This window comes from Tiliqua scincoides, chromosome 4 (genome assembly GCF_035046505.1).
Source record: "Tiliqua scincoides isolate rTilSci1 chromosome 4, rTilSci1.hap2, whole genome shotgun sequence".
NCBI classification, from domain to species: domain Eukaryota; kingdom Metazoa; phylum Chordata; class Lepidosauria; order Squamata; family Scincidae; genus Tiliqua; species Tiliqua scincoides.
Genome location: NC_089824.1, coordinates 179,247,259 through 179,253,672, shown reverse-complemented (window position 1 = coordinate 179,253,672; position 6,414 = coordinate 179,247,259).

Below are 6,414 nucleotides of genomic sequence, written 5' to 3'. Positions count from 1 at the left end.
TCGGATGTTATCTTCAGGCAAATGGAGGTTCAACCCTCTAGACCAGACCTCCTGCACAGGGTTAAGACCCAGCATGATTCATTGCCACCCTTCCCCTCCCTGCTGGATTAAGGTACAGCATGCGTCATTGATGCTGAATTCATCCCTCCTCCTCCTTGCTCGCAATCTGCCCCCCAATGCCGGTTTACCGGCTCAGGAGTAGATTCCAGGCTGCGGCACACAGGTTACTGCTGTCTTCTGCAGCAGCAGCTCCAAAATGGTTGCCAGCTGTGCACTGTGTATGGCCAGTGATGGCAGCAGACCTGTCATACAGCTGTCATAACTAACCCAATAGGATTGGGCTATAAGTCTCATGGCACTGATTTGATTCAAAAAAATCCTCCTTGTTATAAAATGTATTACATTATTGATTTATAAGAGACAGTTACCTTCAAAACTACTCTCAGAATGTGAATTATTTATATCTCGTACTTATTTTCTTAATTTGATTGAATTGCTTTTAATGGATGCTTACTTGGATTTGTGCCTTCAGTACTGATGGTATACGGAAGTCAAAGTCAACCCTTTGCTGTAGAAACACATTCTTGGCATCATGTGAAAGGGACTGTTCTTTTCTGAGGAATTGTTGCTTGCTTTGCGTCATCATGTGGAAGTACTTGTAGTTTATCTGGTGGCCACACCCAATTTCTGCATTGCAGCTATTCTTGTATTTCATAACACAAGGACCACCCAGGAAGGGCAGATTTAGTACTAAAAGCAACACGTCACTTAATAAACTAAAGAGAATGACATCTACAGCAACATTTACCAGTCCGTCATTGTAATGTCATTAGTCATATAATCATATATTTTTTTCCAAGGTTGATAATTCAACAGCTTATAAAAGCTTTTGAGCAAAAAAATTGCAAATCAAAATAAAGTACACTTCCTATACTGTACTTTATAAACTGGAGACACAGCACCTGTAATCCACACAGGAATTGGGGGGCTCTCACTGTGTTCAGCCACTGGTTTGGTACTTAAGTACTGCTCCCAACAGTAACTACTCTCTCTCTCTCTCTCTCTCTGCATTTACATTAGGAAGGTGTTGCTTTTTAATCGTGAAGATCTCAAGCCACTTTATGAAGTCAGTCACATTATTCTTATTTTAGAAGAGTGGAGCCCTGAGAGCTCAAGGTTCAGATCCTCACTCAGCACGAATGTCACTCTGTACCTTTGGATAAGTCACTCTCTTTCCTCCTCACTTGTTCTACAGAGTTACTGTACAGATAACAAAGGATAACCACAAATATTCTATTTAGGGCAGCATCAGACATAACATTGTGATGAATGAACACACTGGTGTCCTGAAGGTCAAGGAAAGACTCGAGAGAAGCTGAGAACATGATCCAGATTGTCAGTACAGGCAATGGAATTTGCATCAGCATCACACATTTCTTTCTTTCCTGAAGACATCCTAGTTTATTTTTTATTTAATAGATTTGCACCCTGCCTTTCCCCCACAGTGTGAACATCCAAGTTAGTTAGCAAGATACAAAAATGAATGCACTGTTAATTTATGAACTTGAATATAAATATATTTGTTGACATTAGGACAACAAAAACAACAGGATTATGCAAAATTATCCAGTATAAGAACAACCCACAGCATAAAAGACCCCCAGCACTACAAAAACAGTGGTAAAAACCCTTTAATTAAGACCAGCAGCATAAAAAACTCATGATGAGAAAAAACAAGCAGTATGCTATAAAGATATTATTATTATTATTATTATTTTATTAATTTGTACCCCGCCTTTTTGTCCAGCGGGCACACAAGGCGGCTAACAACAATTTAAAAATACAACATGAAAAACAGTTAAAAACAGTTTACAATGATTAAAAAGCTAACAAAACAAACCCCGTGGATTTTCATATAAAAAGCAAGAACGTCAACAATTAAAAGCTTTTTGAAATAAAAAGGTCTTCAGTCCACGCCGAAACGTTAGCAACGAGGGAGCAGTTCTCAGTTCTAAGGGGAGGGTATTCCACAGTTTGGAATCACAGTAATACAATCACTTTTTAACAGTAGCAATAGAAGTGGCCGTAAAAAGTGAGATACCTCAATATGCTTTGTAAAGCATGGACTCAGCAAGCCCTCCACCAACCCTAACTACACAGAAAACTTTTAAAAAACACATTTTTAATCCTTGCTGGAACACCTCAAGCGGAGGGGCAACTCTAAGGGAGGGAGTTCTATAACTATGATGTTATCACGAAGAAGACGCTACCTGTCCTCACTACCACGCCTAATCTCAGTCAGGGACAGCATGTGTGGGAGAGCCCTCTTAGAAGATCTCTGGGGTGGGTTGGAATATATGGATGAAGATGGACCCTCAGATACCTGGGCATAAATTGTAAGATGGCTTTAAAAGTTAAAAACAGCATCTTGAATTGGACACAGAAACAGCAGCCAGTGTAGGTGCTGGACAGTGGCTTGATAGAGTCAAACAGCTGAGCCCCATAACAACATGGGCTACCATAGACCACAGTAATTGCAGTTTCCAGACCATCTTCAAGGGCAGCCCCATGTAGTTCTTGTTACAGTAATCTAAATGAGCTTTACCAAGGTGTGGACCACTGTGGTCAGGTCCAACCGTCCCCACAAGATGGCACAATTTCATCCTGTCCATCTTAACTAAGATGTCAGTTGTAAAATCCTGCAACTTTTTTCTAGACCATCAACCTTTGTTAGAACAGCATCATCTCATGGTACAAGAGAAAGGGAAGAGATAATGCTCTATATTCTAAAGTAACTCTGGGATCCTGACCCATGAGCTCTGAGCTCTTGAAGGAAAAGTGGAAAGGAAAAAAAGTGCACAATAGGGAATGGAACCAGCATCAGAGCGTAACCAAAGAACTCAGGGAAGCATACAAAGTTCTTCCTCCCACACATAAACAGCTACTTCTTTTATCCTCACAACAACTCTGTAGTAAGACTGGGTCAGAGTCACCCAGTCAGTTTCATGAATAATCAGGGCTTTGAATCTTGCTCTTCTTGGTCTAGTTCAACACTAAAATCAGATGTAGACAGCCAGTTCAGTGACAGCCTCAGCAATTTCCAGATTTTGCCCTTCCATTCAATTTCACATCTCCAAATGCTTCTCTGGTATTTCTATGTCATCTCCGATATTTGTCATGTACATGATAGTCACATATTGTTTGCCAGTTTTCTCTGCATCCACTTCCCTGCCCTTCCTCTTTTGTCTCTCTCTCAGAAGACAGGGACCTGCATTTTTGCCCTATGTAAAGTACCATGCATGTGGATGGTGCTATATTTAACAATAACTCCCAATCACCAAATAATTTCCAAGACATGGCAGCCATGTCACTCAAACTTAGACAAATGCTTAGTTATTGAGTAGTGATGGTTCTTGAGCTGAGTTTTCTATATCCCATGCATGAACTCAAGGAGGGCAGGAGTTAGGGCAATGAGAGCCTAATTATCCCCATCTATTTATGGTACATAGAAGCAAAAAACCAGACACATTCCAAATCATTTGTCACCCTGTCAGGCATAATCTATGGGGAATGGTAATGCTAACCATTTCCAAGAGAAAATCACCATTGCTGGGACACAGGTGATCACTCACTCACTGTACTCCTCTTCTGAATCATGCAGTGCATGATGACTTGTTCAAGGAAATATAGCTCATGATCAAATGGTAGTTCTAAGAAACCTGAGAGTCACACTATGTACCAAAGAAGTGTTTCCCTTTGAATCATTATACAGTAAACTCTCTAATTCTTTTTATCAAGTGGATTGTTTTTTTAAAAAAATTATGAATTGTTCCTGGAATGAGCAGATGGGTGATGTCACTAAATGCATGGCTCCACACCCTTTTTTTTTAAAAAAAAGACTACTTCCTGCCAGCTATAATAGATATCGGATATGGGGATGCATAACCATGGGGCAGGCAGAAATTAGCTCATCAGTGGAAGTGCACCAAGTGCTAGTGCTTGCTGAATTTAGTCATCTAAGGGTGGGGGACAAATAGCTATGTTAATGCTGCCTTTTCCAATAATAATAGTTCACTCCAGCAGTATTCACTTCAGCAGTAAACTACTTAACATCTGTAATGTTATTCCTGCCTTTCAGTGAAGATTAACTTTTCATTATCCTGTAGCATAAAATTGCCCTCATGTCAACAAGAAGAGTGACTTTCCAATTTATTTCCTGTTATTTGGGGGAATTGCCTGTAAAAGCTGCTGCCTTTGAAAAGAATATTTTGTTCACTTATTGGAGGTCAGACACAACTGAAGAGACACAAGACACCAGTTGCAGGTGGACTGATGCTTGCTATTAGCAAATGAACACACAGCCCACCATGTGCTGCAGGTTTGTATTTAAAAGGGGGGGGCTTCCACTTGCACACACTTCTAAAGTGCACATTTATGTGCACGTCTAGTTTGGCCCTCATTTGCCCTCATCACCAACAAAAGTTTATAGTGTGACAGGGCTGGATCCTATACCCATTAATAGTTATGTTTTGGCACCCCTTCCCCAGAGTACCACAGATATGGGGGAACCACATATAAATAGCAGCTCCCCCCCCCACACCCATTACTTTCGTTTTTCTTTAGTGCTTGCAGCATGGGTGTTTCTGGCTTAACAAAGGAACATTTTTGCTTAACTGAAAAACACGATGTGTAGGCAACCAGCCTGCACACTACAGAGTGAAGACTAACTGAATATTAACAGGAAGCAGGACAGTTCCTTCTTGTTAACGTACAGTTAGGCTCCCTCTAGATTGCTGGCTGGTTGCCTGCATGTCACATTTTTCAGTTAAGCAAGAATGTTTTTTTGTTAAGCAAGAAACACTCATGCTTCAAGTAGTACTAAAGAAAAATGAAGGTATTGTAATGGTCGCGGGGGTGCTCAGATCTGTGGATAACTGAATCTGCAGATAACTAAATCCATGGATCTACAGATATGGGGGTGTCTGTACTTAGTGGCGTTACAGAATGCAGAAGAACTCTGTCCAGCTTTGATGACAGCTTTTTTTCCCCCTGAAAGACTGCACAGAAATTGATTAAGCATTGGCTACAGGTCTGGTTCAACACAGGCCAAGTCCTGCTGCTTCAGTGCACATACACAGTAATACAAAAACAAAACTCACAGGGACGTATACTTCACATTAGTGTAAGTTTTATTCATGAAAAATATTAAAACATTAAATCTATTAAAAAAATCTTCCTCCAGGGGTAGCAAGTTCTGAAGTACAAGGAAAACATTCCTGAAGAGAGACCCCCCCCCCCAAAATAGCTTTTGTATTGGAACAATAAAATGCCCACATACAATTCCTTTAAGTGTGTATCTTGGACACATTCTGAAACAAATAATGCACCAACTTCAACAGAGGAGCTAATAACATCTCTCATCACCTGCTGTCAGTCTCCTTCATACAATGAGAAGAAAAAAGAAAGGGGGTGAGTGGGAAAGTGAGCATGAGGCACTTGGGAGGATTACAGTAAAGCAGATGTTAAGCCAAGTCAAAATGCCAAAGATATTTGGACCTAATTAAAAGGTTCCAGCAACACAGGCCGAAGTACAAGGCTGGAGAATTTTTGTTTTCTTGCAACAAACTTTTCATTTGATCAGTGTTTTGAGAGAGAAGGTAAATGTTTTGCAACTGGTGCTAAAAAAGGAATCCATTCATCTATTATGAATTGTGGCAGGAATTGAGTTTACCTCTCTTTTGCTGCTGTAGTGTGGGGAATATGAACGGAGCTTATGTACTATTTTATTATTATTATTATTACTACCAGCCAGCTCTGGGAACTATAGATAACCAGCGAGACCAGCTAAGAAATATCTTCAGTAGTGTTATTGCCCACATGTTAAGCAGGAACTTTTACTAACATTTTCAAGGCCCAGAACTGAGGATATTCTGCTCTTTGTTGCAGAAGTGCCTTGACTTTGTTTCACACTCTGGACCTGGGGCAACCTGACTTTGTAGGAGCTGGAACTGATACGAAGCAACCGTACTGTATACAAAACAGTAACCTATAGGTTTGCCAGCTCCTTGATTAGCAATGAAGCCTGCACTTTGACGTGGTCAGAGACACTCAAGCCAAGCTGTAGCAGCTTTGCCTAACAAGACTTTATATCTGCCCTGTAGCTAAGGCTAGGTGGGAGAGGATTTGTGGAGGAATGTGGCTGGAGGTGCAGCAGCCTTGTTTCAGGCCTCGGTGCATTTAAAGATTTATCACCTTGGTGATAAACATCTCCAAGCAAGACCTGGCAAACCTACAGTAGGCATTCAAATCTATGTATGCAGCCATCTTGCATTTTGTTTATATGTTACATTTAATACAGATTGTCTATTACAACCTCATGCAACTAGATGTAATTCACTGTCTCATTAGTTACAC